The sequence below is a fragment of the Nothobranchius furzeri genome, chromosome 15 (genome assembly GCF_043380555.1).
Source record: "Nothobranchius furzeri strain GRZ-AD chromosome 15, NfurGRZ-RIMD1, whole genome shotgun sequence".
Lineage (NCBI taxonomy): Eukaryota > Metazoa > Chordata > Actinopteri > Cyprinodontiformes > Nothobranchiidae > Nothobranchius > Nothobranchius furzeri.
The window spans coordinates 39,483,086-39,497,267 of record NC_091755.1 but is presented as its reverse complement, the minus strand read 5'-3'; the positions used below and the strand labels follow the sequence as shown (position 1 = coordinate 39,497,267).

The window sequence follows — 14,182 nt, the reverse complement described above, 5'->3', positions numbered from 1 at the left end:
TGTTGCTGCCTCAGGCTGTAAAACATCCCGACCATTTTTTATTCAAATGTAATTTACTTTTTGTCAACTTGCAGTAGCTTTTGTCGGATCCACGCTAATGCTGTTCCCTTTTATTGTCTCTTTTGTGCTTTTAATTGGTGTTTGGTTTTCTGCAAATCCTGTTAGGAATCCATCCCTTCTAGTTTTAGTGTGATGCATGTATTTATTTTACATGTAGATTTTTGTTTTACGCTTTTTATTTAACCGTTTGACTCATCAACTATTCAGCATATTCAGGTGCTTGTTATAAAATTAGAATATCAGGACAACGTTGATTTATTTCAGTAATCCCGTTCAAAAAGTAAAACCAGTGTATTAGATTCATTCATGGCACAGAGACTGATATATTTCAAAGGTTTATTTCTTTAATTTTGATGATTATAACTGACAACTAATGAAAATCCCAAATTCAGTATCTCAGAATATTAGAACTTCAATTAGGACTAATGTAAAAATTATAATTTTAGAAATGTTGGCCGACTTAAAAGTATGAACATGAAAAGTATGAGCATGTACAGAACTCAATATGTAGTTGTGGCTCCTTTGGCCTGGATTACTGCAGCAATGTGGCGTGGCATGGAGTCCATCAGTCTGTGGCGCTGCTCAAGTGTTATGAGAGCCCATGTTGCTCTGATAGTGGATTTTGGGACTTTCATTAGCTGTCAGGTATAATCATCAAAATGAAATAAATAGACATTTGAAATATATCGGTCTGTGTTTAATAATGAATCTAACATACAAGTTTCACTTTTTGAATGGAATTACTGAAATAAACCAACTTTGTGATGATATTCTAGCATCTGTATGATGCCACACATTCAAATTAAAGTTCCGCTTGTTTGTTAGCAAATATTTCATGAACCGTTGTATGGATTGGTCTGTACAGTATTTCAGTGTACATATTGTATAGCATAATAATTAATTACTACAACTCAAGCTTTCCATAATATAATGTGAAACCAGCTGAAACAATGATCTGGCCTCACAAGTGGATTGCCGTAAATAGAAATCTGTCTTTCTTAGACCGTCACAGTGGGCAACAGCCTCTGCTGAGCTATTGAACGAACATTGGTTTATTGATTAAGGCATCAGGCCCCAAGTGAGAATTGTGGGGCGAGCCTTAGAGAGTTTTATTCCACTTGCCCTTTAGGGCCCCAACAACACAACAGTGAGATCCACAGCAGGTGTCTTCATCAGGTCTGCTGTTGGTTTCTCGTTTCAAAGAGCAGAAAATTTATCCCAAACACTTGTTGCTGCTCGTTTTTAAAATATCACCAACATACATGGATGCACTAAATTAAGCTCCACCCTGCAGTCATTGATTTTTTGGCTTAATTCACAACAAGCTGTCATTGCTTTACAGGCTAAAGAGATGAAGCGCCTCTACCCCTCATTGGCAAAAAGCATAGACACAGTAAGATGTCACAATTACTCCATAAAGACTCAGCCCAAAAAAATTAAACTGGATGAACACTAATACTCTGCCATTGTTGCGTGCATTTGTATTTTTGGTGACGGAAACAGATAAAAACAGACTTGAGGCCGAAAGCTCTAAAGAACCATTGAGTTAGAAGTCCAGTATGCACATACGTTTCACGATATGAAAGGAATGCTGCGTCTCTGTAATTTGATGTGCCATCAGCATTGATGTGACATGTTGTTATCGAACTCTCATTTCTGTTTAAATTTCTGCTCAACGCTTGGACGTTCTTTTTAAAGAAATGTTCAAATAAAACCACTGAATATCTATCACTGATGGTGCAGAGGGGAGTAGGTAGATGGGGAAGATTATGGAGTAGTGCTGCTTTAGTTCTGCACCAGTTCAATTCCCTTCACTTCGCTCAGGGACATTCACATCAGAAGATGCAGAACCAGAGCAAAACCTAGACAGAACATAAACTATTTACCTAACTTCCATCAAGCTTGAGGACGACCAGATTGACAGACCCGACAGCAGGAGCAGCTGAGGCTGTGAGGTTCATGAACTCAGAGATGGCATGCTGGGCACTTATGGGCCATTCCCATCTGTACCTGGTCGGCCCGGCCCGGACAGTATAGCTTGCTTACATATCTTGGTGGCCTGCCTTTTTTCAGGGTGTCATGTTCTGTGTCCCTTTGTTCCGCAGCCCCTCCAGTTCCCACTCCAGGTTCTCCTTTTATGTTTCATAGCGCCCTCATGTGTGCTTTGTCTGCGTCTCATTTGTGTCTCTTTGTGTTCCTCATTTGTCCCCTGGTCTTCAGCCTTCCAAATATATCTCTCAGGTCCTGTGTTCCTTTAAGGTTGGTTTATGCTTGACGCATCCGCGAGGTCCGCACGGCTCCGCGCGGCAAAATCGCGTCATTTTAACAACCACGCCCCTCCACCGCCCCTCTGCACGGCCCAAAATTTCTGCAACGCGCACCTAGGAAAATTTCTAACCACGCGGACGGTCGGACGCAGAAAAACATGGCGGACCGGCAAGAACTAGTATGGCAGAGGTTCGTAAATACAGACATTTGTATGATTCAGCTCTCAGAGATCACCGTGATCAACATGTTGTTAATAATTCTTGGAGAGAAATAGCTCGCACTGTCGGAAAAGACGAGGACGCTGTTAAAAATGCTGGAATGCCATGTTGTAAAAAGTAATTTCTACTTCTACTATGGTGTAGTGTTGGATGCATGCCGTAGAGCTCCATGCTGCCCCCTACAGTTTGGGAGAATATTGGCTCACCGCAGAGACGAGCCGCACGAACCATAAACACTGCAAGTTGTGAAGCGCGTTCCATCCGCGAGCCGCATCACCAAGCGGAAAGTAAACGCGTCAAGCATAAACCAAGCTTTAGTCTTCTCCAGTCATCCCTCTGCAGTGTTTATAGTTTCAGCTTTTCATTTTATTAGTCTCTTTTATATGTTTTGTCCCACCAGTCTTTGTAGTTCTCCTTCCCTTTAGAATATTAGTTATGTGGTTGCTTTTCTTGTTTTTAGATTTTTTCTTAGGTCATGTGAGTTCCCTCCCTGATTAAGTATTGCTTTCACCTGGTCCTCTCCCCACACACCTGCAGCTCATCTGCCTCCCATCATGCCCCAGTTTATTTAAGCCCTGTCTTGTCTCAGTGTCTTGTCGGTCCATTGTTTTTTTGTTCAGTGTTGTTTTGGTGCTCTGTGTGAGCTTCCTGTCCCGTCCCCAGTTTGTGCTCTAAGTTGGCTTTGGTTCTCATGTTCTGGATTTTTGGATTTTGGCTCCCTGCCGTTTTTTGGATTTAATTTTGTTTATCCTACAATAAAATTATTGTTTTCTTCATATCCACTCCTGCCTCGTGTCATTCTGGGTTCTGCATTTTGGGTTCTAACATCCCTCCGAAACGTGACACAGGGTTCAACGAGACTGTTTTTTCAGCTCTCTTTCTGAGGTGGTCTGCTTCAGGCTGATCAGGGCCAACACACCCAGTGCTGACTGATAAGCCGGCTTATCAGTCAGCAAATTCACACCTTCCATTAGAGCAAGCCTTTGATTGGTGGGTAGAATCAGCCCACATGGGCTTAAGCCATGCTAAATTCATTGTCATTCATTATTGTGCTGATTACCTAGAAGCTGAAAATGTCTCTGACTGCATTCCTTGCATACCTAAGCAAGGATGTGTGGAATCAACCGGGCCAGGCTGGGGCCGACTGGAGCTACCCGGGCAGGGTCGACCAGGTACAGATGGGAATGGCCCTTAAGATCTGTTTCTTGAATCTTATTCACAGATAGATGAAGCGAATCCACAAAGTATTTACTGCACATCACTTTTTTCACACTTGTGACGATACAGTCTAATACCTACTTTCCACCAGATGTGAAACACCGGCTAAATGTACTTCGTGGCAATTAATGCAGGGGCGCTGATTGGCCAGTGCCCCAGAGGCATAAAATTTAGCTATGCTGATTGGACAAAGTTCTGCCAGTTCTCCCTAGCAACCAAACATGGTTGACTGTTTAGCTGCACCTCAGGGGAACTTTTTCCAGCACCCCAGAAGTTCAATTAATAAGTCTGTTGGGAGTGTAACGTGGTTAACTACATACTAGGATTTAACACTGTTTGCTATCAGTTTGGTTAGATCCTGAGAAAAGATCCAAACAAGTTAACAAATGAAGCTTCTATCATATATAAATATCTAGGACATTATATATTCGATAGAAGTTCATATGCAAATGAGCTTGGTCTATTTTTAATCCAAAGATTAATGTTTAATTTAAGATAATTAAATCTAATAGCAAAAGTTTATTTATTTAATCAGAATTTTAAAGGAATCTTTGCTTTTTCAATAACCAAAAGTATATATACCATTTCTGTGTTTCATTTCAAGGAAGAGTCAGAGTTTTTAAAAGTTAATAATTTATTACTAACACTTTTAAAAATGACAATTTAGAAATGACAATTTTTAACAGCTTTGATATTAAAACTTGTTTTTAAAAGCAAACCTGTGACTGAATGGAAACTAAAATGAAATGCGAGCTTTTGGATGCATGAATGAACCTCAGAGGGTTTCTTTCAGCGAGAGAAGCGTTTCTGGGTGAAAAGTTGGTTTTGCAGCTAACTGAGTCGTTTCTTAGAAAGAACAGCATCAGACACCATCTGTGTGCTACCTCACCCAGCAAGACGACCCTCTGTGTGGATCCGGAGGTCAAGGAGGATGTTGTCAGCCTCAGGGGTACTCGGTCCGGTAGAGAAGACCCGAGTAGAACCGATCCTCTGGTCCAGAGATGCCGCAGGGTACACGGTGTCGAGCGTCTGGCTTAACTCTGAAGGAGTTTTTGCGCCAGCTGGTTACAGCTGCGTTTATTCGAAACAAGTCTATCGGCGTGACAGAATGCTTAGTAGAGATTTGGGCGGCCGTCCCTCTTCTCCTGGTATGGTTCAAGAACTGAACTGTTTGCTGCGGGATTTGGTTTTAACAGAACCCTCAGAACACGCCCTCTCGGTGTCAGAAAGCTTGGTCATGAAATAAAGACATGTGAGGTGTTTTTACCCATTACCCTGGATACCCTCTGTGTGAGGTGGTTAAACGTGCAAAATGGCCTTCTGGTTTACTGAACGCACACTATGGATTATCATAAATAATTATTTTATTACCCAAAGCATAATAAGTCATTTCAGTAATTAAGATAAATTTATACTGAACCAAGAGATTATTTATGATGGTTGTAATAACAGTAATAAAGTCAAGAGTTTATTAAAAATATTATTTAAAATTATTATTGTGAACATCTTGAAGTGTCCATCTTGGGATGGAACAGCAGCAGATAAAGATGGTGTTTCAGCCGACATCACGGCTCCTGGCGGTTAATCTGTGGGGCAAAGTTACAGAACGACCCAGCTTGACCCAGCTGGGAAAATGTGACCTTTGTCACAAATTAGAGGCCATTCATGACGCTACAGGAGAAATTCACTGTGTGATGATAGAAAGCTGGTAAAAATGCTGGTGGTGGTCAGAGGGACCACTGGCGTCTGTGTGCGGCAGCCTGTCACGCCTTCTGCACACTGGAAGCAAAAGCGGCGCGGAACGGTTTACTCGCGACACTCACTGCACTGAAGTGCACACTGCGAGAGTCTCAGCAGCAAAGCGGGTTCTCTGCTGTGCTCCTCGCTCACCTCGCGAGATTACAAAATCCCTCGAGACTTCAAATTTTACAGTTTGTTTACGCAATCCGCCATTAAACCAAAAAGAAAGAAATCACGTTTGATGTCATATATGATGTTGTTCCTCTCCACCGCCAGGATTAAAGACATAAAAAACAAACCACCGCAATTCTGGAACAATGCTTTGAGTAAATAAGCTGTCAGGTCACATGTAAGCTTCGTATATATCAAATAAAATCGCTGCAATACTTTTGTTTTGAAAATTACCAGGAATTTTACACTGAAACCGTGTGTGATTTCCTGTCTAGCCTATGTCAGCTGCGGTAATTGATGTATCCCAGAAGCAGCACGTGGAAAAAAACAGAACCCGATCCTATTTTTAGCGGCGCGGCTGGTTTGTTACACTCCATAGACTTTAATGGATTCTATTTGAAGCTTTGTCGTTTCACGCAACTTTTGCTTCCAGTGTGAAGTGTGGAGGGGTAAACGTTGTTGCTTTTAAGCTTAATATATTACCCTTACTTATGACCTATAGAGCTCCGGGAGTTGACGTCACTTCTCCCGGCATGCAACAGTTCAAATCGAAACGGTGCCATATTGGCATGCAGAAGCCGGCAGCTGGACTATTTGTTATTGTCAGAAAACTCAATCAAACGGGAAATATGGTAGATTCCTGTTGTGCCCCAGGATGCAGAACAGACGCGGACGACATTAGGAATGAGCCATCTACAGGATTCCCCAAGATCCGGAGCGCCGCAAACGATGGATCATTGTAATAAAACGCGCTAGTGACCGGGGTAAAATGAAACTGTGGGATCCCGAGAGTAAAGGTTTTCACTTATGCAGCGACCGCTTCATATCAGGTACTTAAACCAACGTTTCCTCAACTGTGTATGGTATTTATTTTAAATGCTTTTATTATGATTCTTAGTGGGCTTCCTAAACTTATTTTGGCGTGGCTTTTTCTGTCTTATTACTCATAACAACAAGTAAACATCACGTAAAACGTTGCCTCATGAGTTCTGCGTGCTGCCGTTTCCGTGTTTTATGATCACAGCAATTAACCGGCTAAGCTGTATTTAATTTTTAAGCAATGGTTGATCAATTGTCAGATCACACATAAAAAGCACTTTGGATTGCTATTATCTGTCTCACCGAGACTACTTACGTGTAAATCTGTTATTTGTCCGTCCATCCATCCATTTTCATCCGCGTATCCGGAGTCGGGTTGCGGGGGCAGTAGCGTGACTTCCCTCTCCCCAGCCGACGGAGCCAGCTCCTCCGGGTAAATCCCAAGGGGTTCCCCGGCCAGGTCCGGTGTTGTGCCGGTAAGAAGCCCGCTCCGACAGCTTCTGGCGTCGGAGCGGGCAGTAGAGTCGAGAGTCCCAGACCTTCTCCCCAGCTCCTCCGGCCGGGGGAACCCCAAGGGGTTCCCCCGGCCAGGTCCGGTGTTGTGCCGGTAAGAAGTCCGCTCCGACAGCTTCTGGCGTTTTTAAAAAGTATCCCAGGGGCACGGTAAGGGTCGGAGATGTTTAGTCTATTTAATTTCTGACTATATAAAACGATTTCTTTGTTTTAAAGTGTGAAGTAAACTCCGACGAAGTAAAATCCAAGCGGATCCCGTTCATTTTCATGGTTACATCCGTGTTTGTTTACCTTTTTTGCATGCCAAAATGGCGTCCAATAACTGAGAGTCACGTGGGGCCCGGAGCTCTATAAGATGTGATATTCTATATAAATATAGGATATCAACCTTATTGGTCTTTGAATGTTTAAACAGAAGACTCAGGGATTCTTTGCATTTTCAGGGATCAAATACACTTCGTATTACTTCTGAATCAGGTTTATAAAAAGTAAGAAATTTATTTTTTAACCAAAGTGAAAACAAGACAAGTTAAATAAGATGAATGTGATGGATGAATATAAGTGGATGGGATGTGATGTATGATGATGGAATGGTGTGTGTTTATCAGAACCTTGTATCTAGAACAAACTATGTTCTGGGTGTGAAAAGAAATTGGTTTGCATTAAACTGACAAAGTTGGTTCTTATCAAAACGGCATCAGACGCAACCTTGTCATGCCTACGTACCCAGTTATCCCCCGTGGTAAATGTCGGGAATCTGTGTAGACCCCCTGGTACCGAAGTCCACAGGATCAACCGCAGTACCACTAGACCGGTCTCGAGTTGCTCCCAGGTCACAACAAACAAGTTGGTTGCGTCTAAAGCCTGGTTTATGCTTCTCCGTCAGCTCCGCAAGGGACGGACTCGCACGGATTGACGGAAGCGTTTTGCTCTCATACTTCTCCGTCTCCTGGAGAGTGTTGCAAAGCAATTCCGCGCCAGGACAACAGAGGGCGTGGCGCTGTTCTGTGGTATCCTGTCATGTATCCGGTCCAAGATAGTGTGTTTATATTGTGGTTTTTATATATAAGAGACTTTTTAACACGGACATATTTGTCTCTCATCCTCCTCCACCTCTTCATGCGCTCGCCATCTCTAAACCCACGTTTCCTGTCATTTCCGTCCACCAGTAAAACGCTTGCTGCACATCTTTTCACTCCTCCAGTCACGGGGGAATTAAACATTCATGTTTTTAGAGTTTTTTCGCGAGGTATTCTTCAAGCTTCTCCATGTCTGCCGCTAGTTATCCTCGGCTCTCTTTATGTTTTTGAGGGCGCAATGCCGGCGGTGTAGACGACAGCGGCATCCTGACCAATCACAAGCTTGCGTTGTCCGTCTTGACGGACGGATGTTTAGAAAAGAGAGCTCGACTCCGTCCGTCCTTGCGGAGCTCTCCAGCAGGCCCGCAAGGACGTTGCGTGTCTCCGCACCGACGCAGACGGAGACGCATGAATCAGGCTTAAGATGGATGGTCTCCGAAGGAGTCTTAGCTGTGTCGGTTTTGTTCTGAAGGAGCAAGTTTCTGTGTCAGTTGTAGCGTGTAGCACATTTTGACAGCTTGTCAAGAGATGCCGTGGTTAGAAAGTTTTCCCCCGGTGGCCAGTCCGGAGTTCTGCTCAAAAACTAACTGATTCTGTTTTAATATTCCCATATTATGATTGCATGGCCAATCAGGACAAAAGAGGTTAAGAGGTGTCAACAAACAAACTAGTGATGGGGAATTCCGGCTCTTTTTAGAGCTCAGCTCACCAAAAAGAGCCGGCTCTTTCGGCTCCCAAGTGGCTCCTCAGATTTTCTGTTGCGTAGAGTACATTTATAACCAAAATAATGCAAAACTATATGTAAAATGATTTACTAATGTAAAAAAAGCAATATATCAAATATTTTTCATTTGTATGGATTTAATAACTGAACACTTTAAGAAATCTCAACTTTCCGACTGCTGGCGCTCATTTTCTCATCGTCTTCGTCGCACTCTCCTCCTTTTCGCTCGACTTTTTCCTCCTCCTCATTCCCACATGTGCTCTGCTGTGTGTCTGAGTATGATCCTCCCTCTTCCCCACCCTACTGCTTTGTGTGTGGACAGTCTGGACACGCAGCTACACATGTTGACCAATCGCCTGTAGCGTTCACCAAGGTGGGGGGGGGGGGGGGGGAGCCGGCTCCCAATGACGAGCCGGCTCCCTTCGTTCACTTCAAAGAGCCGGCTCTTAGAGCCGGTTCGTTCGCGACCGACACATCACTAAAACAAACCTCAGAACACACGTCTTTTACAAAAGATGCTCTGATTTGTGGATAAGAAAATATCTATGTGCAGTGATGTTAACTTTAATTTATATCTTATGCACATTGTGTATGAGTGTAGATACTGATTCACTCTTTAAACCAAACATAACTAATCACAACATCAAAATGTTTCATTGTAATATTAAAATTCATTTAAACTTCATTGAATTAGGCACAGATTATTCAAACGTTAATATTATTATTCATATGACATTTGTTATTTCATCCATATGTTTATTTAATGATTATTTAACTTATGAGTTGTAAAAGTTCATCTTTCATGAGAGTGAGTAGTCCTGCAGTCTTATCAAAAGAAAGCTTTGTTTGGGAACACAGGCTGACGTCTTGTTTCCCCTGAAATGTCAACAAGGACTGAATCTTCTGGGCTTTAGAAGACAGAATACCAGAAGCTCCACTCAGATAGTGGAGTTATGTCTGTAGGTGACCGGACGTTGTGTGGGTCACTATGTAGGTGGAAACTGACCCTTTCTGGACATTACAGCAGTAAGGGTCAGCATGCCCCAGGGCAGCTGTGGCTACATTGTAGCTCATCACCACCAGGGTCTGAATGTGTGTGTGAATGGGTGAATGACTGATTGTGTTATAAAGCGCCTTGGAGGTTCCAGGACTCTAGAAGGCGCTACATCAAATACGGCCATTTACCATTTTTCCATGTTATTTATTTTTGCTTTGTTTCTTTCTCACTAAGGACGCTTGGGTGAGCGATACGCCTTGTTGTTGTATTGGCTCATTCTCTGCTGCGTTTAAATCCAGCGTACCAGCAGACACTTGCTATGTGCTGTAGTGGATGCACTAAACTCAGTTTAAAAGGCGACAGAGAAAAAATAGTTTTGTTCTTCAGTTTCTGTCCTATTTCCCCTTTTTCCTCCCATGACACCCTCGCTCTGCACACGTCAAACCTTTCCAGGGACGCTGAAGCCAGCGCTCCTGGTCCGTCTTTAAGTTTCATCGAGTGATTCAGTTCGTGTAACAGTTTTGTCATCATGGCTGTTGAGCTGTCTGTCACAGTGAAGGCTCCGGGCCTCCGCGGCTGACATTCTTTTCACGCTCATCGAGTTGATGGTGTAGGATGAGACATGCGGCCTACACACTTCATCACACAGATTAATGCAGTCTTACAGGGTGATATCACTAAACGCCTGACTGCTGAAAGTACTGTATTGTTCCAGGGGAGATCAGAGGCAGAAACCACAAACTAGCAGAATACCAAAGGCGTTTTAAAACAACTCGTTTTACATTGATATGATCTTAATATTAGACACTGAAAGTACTGAGAGAACTTCTGACTGCTATGACCACATGTGTGGTTTTTGCCCAACAATAATTGTGTTAATGCTCCCCCACTACAACAAAATTTTAAACAAGATGTAATATACGCTACATACATATTTTTATTTTGATAAAACACTGGTCTGTAGAGCATTTTGTAGTTCATTTATATTTAATGAGAAAAGTTGAAACTCAGCATGTTGCAGACAGAAGCAGAAGAAACCAGTGATGCTTATTTGCATAACATACAAGCTAACAACCGGTTTGGATTCTTAAAGCTGCTACAGCAAATTTTGAAAACAAACAATCTTAAAACAGGGCTGCACGGTGGCACAGTGGTTAGAGCTGTTGCCTTGCAGCAAGAAGGTCCTGGGTTCGCTTCCCACCCTGGGATCTTTCTGCATGGAGTTAGCGTGTTCTTCCTGTGCATGCGTGGGTTCTCTCCGGGTTCTCCGGCTTCCTCCCACAGTCCAAAAACAGGACTGTTAGGTTGATTGGTCTGTCTAAAATGTCCTTAGGTGTGTGTGTGCATGGTTGTTTGTCCTGTGTGTCTCTGTGTTGTCCTGCAATGGACTGGCTCTCTGTCCAGGGTGTACCCTGCCTGATTGCCCGTTGACCGTTGGAGATAGGCACATGCCCCTCGCGACCCTACGTGGACAAAGCGGGTTCGGACAATGGATGGATAATCTTAAAACATTGTTTCATGCCTCTTAACAATGTTCTAACATAGCATAGCTATGTTGTGGAGAATAAAAAAAAAGGCAACAAATGAATAAAGGGTTTCTCTTATTTGTTTTAAAACCTCCGCCAATAATACGTTTTGGACTGAAAGCAACCATTGGACCATCCGGTTGTTATTATTTCCAAACTGCTGCACTTTCCTGGGTCATCCACTCATTATGCTTTTAGCAACAGAACACCACTGGTGTGAGATGTTCTCTGCTCAGTAATATCAGAGAAGGAGAAACAGCCATTTGCTACCGCTTCAACTTGAGGACAAACTACCAGAATCCCAAAAAGAAAACTACCGTTTGAAGTCACGAACAGCGGGAGACGTTTGGACCAAGAAAATAGCGACTGGTGTTTAGCAAGCAAGCAATTTATTTATAAAGCACCTTAAAACAACACAAAGATTGACCAAAGTGCTGAACACTAAAAATAAACATAACAAATATCATGACAACAATAAAAGCAAATGCAGGCTAATTAAAGAAAAAGCTAAACATTTTTATTTTATTTTTTTCATTTTTGACCTTGGAATGACCAACAGCAGCTGATCTGCGGATCTGAGAGAGTGAGATGGGACATGAGGCTGCAAGAGCTCAGACAAAGGAGTGCTGTCATTAAAAGACTTAAAACAAATAAAATAATTTTAAAACGAATTTATTTAAATATAAACGAATCGGGAGCCAGTGAAGTGAAGCCAAAATAGGAGTACTCTTTTTTTGTTATGGTTAAAAATCTGATAGCTGCGTTCTGAACCCCTGCTGTGAAAACCCGACCCCACCCCCCCACCCCCCGCCTTCGGATCGGTGGACTTCAGCCTGGCGAGGTCATCAACCTGCAGGTATCAATGTGCTCTGCGCTCCTCCCAAGATCTCCCTCCCACCTGTGGCTACAGTGGCTGAGCGCCATAGAGCTGCTCTCGCTGGGGAAACAGGATCCCAGCCCCCCCTCGCCTTCCTCTTGCCTTCCTCTTGCCTTCCTCTCGGTGTCTCATGTTGTGAATTGTTGATGTTTGTGCTTATATGTTTGAGGCATTTTTTTTTTTTGCATAGTAAAGCTACGCCCTGCCGGGAGTAACTCTGGTATGCCTTTTTTTCCCTCCCCCAATTTATCCTCATGTGATCCCCTTTTCATCTAATTAATGGTAGCGCGACTCTTGTTGCAAATGACCACAGTACCAATTCTTCTGTACTGAAACAATTGCCCCTCGGGGACGATTAAAGTTTTTTTGAATATGAATTTGAATATGAATTTGAATTTGAACCAGCTGGAGTCTATAAATGGACTCCTGGCTGATTCCTGCATAGAGCGAGTTGCAGTAGTCCACTCTGGTCGTTATAAAAGCATGAACCACTGTTTCAAGGTGGGACTTTGACAGAAAGGGCTTAATCTTAGACAGACGGCGTAGGTGAAAAAAGCAGGACATAACAACTCCATTCTCCTGACTAACTTTTAAGCAGCATCTATCTTTACCCCAGGTTGGTGATAATGGGCTTCTCATATCTCTCTTCAGTGAAGAGAGATCAACCCATTGGGGGGATGGGGCATGTCGGCTATTAAGCCTAAACATGATAACTTCAATCTTCTGTTCATTGAAGACCAGGTAGTTAAGTTCCATCTAGGACCTGACGTCAGAGGGGCACCCTAACCCTGCTTCAGGAGAAATAAACCTGGCAGTCATCAGCGTACAAATGAAAACTAATATTGTGCTTCTGAAAAATTACTCCCAGTGGCAGAAGATAAAGACAAAATAAAAGAGGGCCAAGAATGGAGCCTTCAGTAACCCCCCAGGGCAGTTCAGCACATGAGGAAGACGAGTCACCAATCCTGACCGAAAAACTTCTCTCAGAGAGGTAGGACCTGACCCACTAATGCGCTGATCCGGTGGTGCCCACCCACTGCTCCAGCTGAGAGATATGAATATCATGGTCGACTGTGTCAAATGCAAATGTCAGGTCCAAAAGCGTGATCTCGTTTCCTCCAGCAAAGTGGGTTTCCGGTTTCGATCCAGGTAAGATACCCAAGGTTAGAGGTGGTGTTTGCATTCAAAACCTAGCTAGTTTGGAGATTTGCAATAACAGCTTAAAAAATTGGTTAGCTTATCACAAAGAAACAATTAGTTTACTTTTCGTTCATCTAACCCAGTGGAAAATTGCCAAAGAAACAGTTTGACAGAAATGATAGTATCCCCAACTTAATGTACACTAAATAGCTAGTCATTGGAAAATCACAGAATAATTTTTATTAAACAAAACCAAAGCCAAAATGGAAAAACTATATAATAAAAACTAAGCAGCATACTGGTGTGTGTTTACACAATACCATTGAGACATTAAAAATAAAACCCCTGCTGCTGCCCAACAATTTGGAGGAGGTTAAAGGTCATATCTAGACTTTAAAATTCACAAGTAGAAAATTTCTCTTTTGGATTTCCTTTCTAATCAGAGCATCCAGAAAATAAGATTGTTTCAAGAAGAAAGGTTGAGATTTCCCATCAGTCCTGTGTCCTGCTAACGTCAAGCATCCTGAGAACATTTGTTTTTCAGCCCGAGGAGTGGACTCAGTTTAGCTTCAGAACAGCCAATAATAAAAGTATTACCTAACATCCTTCCCCAGAATTTTTTGGAAGTTCTGTTGGAGGTGGGAATTGAAGCTACTTCTGACAGGAGACCCAGCCAGGCATTCCCACCAGACCCTCACAATACTTTTGGGCCTGCCAAGTCTGACCGGCATCCTCCCCCACCATCGAAACCAAATCACCACCAGGTAGTGGCCAGTTGACAGCTCCGCCCCCCTCTTTACCTGAGTGTCCAAGACGTGCGGCCGCAGATCAG

General features: G+C 43.0%; 1 protein-coding gene across 1 annotated transcript in view; it reads left to right on the top strand.

Annotated features, from left to right (window-relative positions):
- The window catches only part of syt6a (synaptotagmin VIa), a 125,194-nt gene that overhangs the window by 13,857 nt on the left and 97,155 nt on the right, over window positions 1-14,182 (top strand). The window lies entirely within an intron of this gene.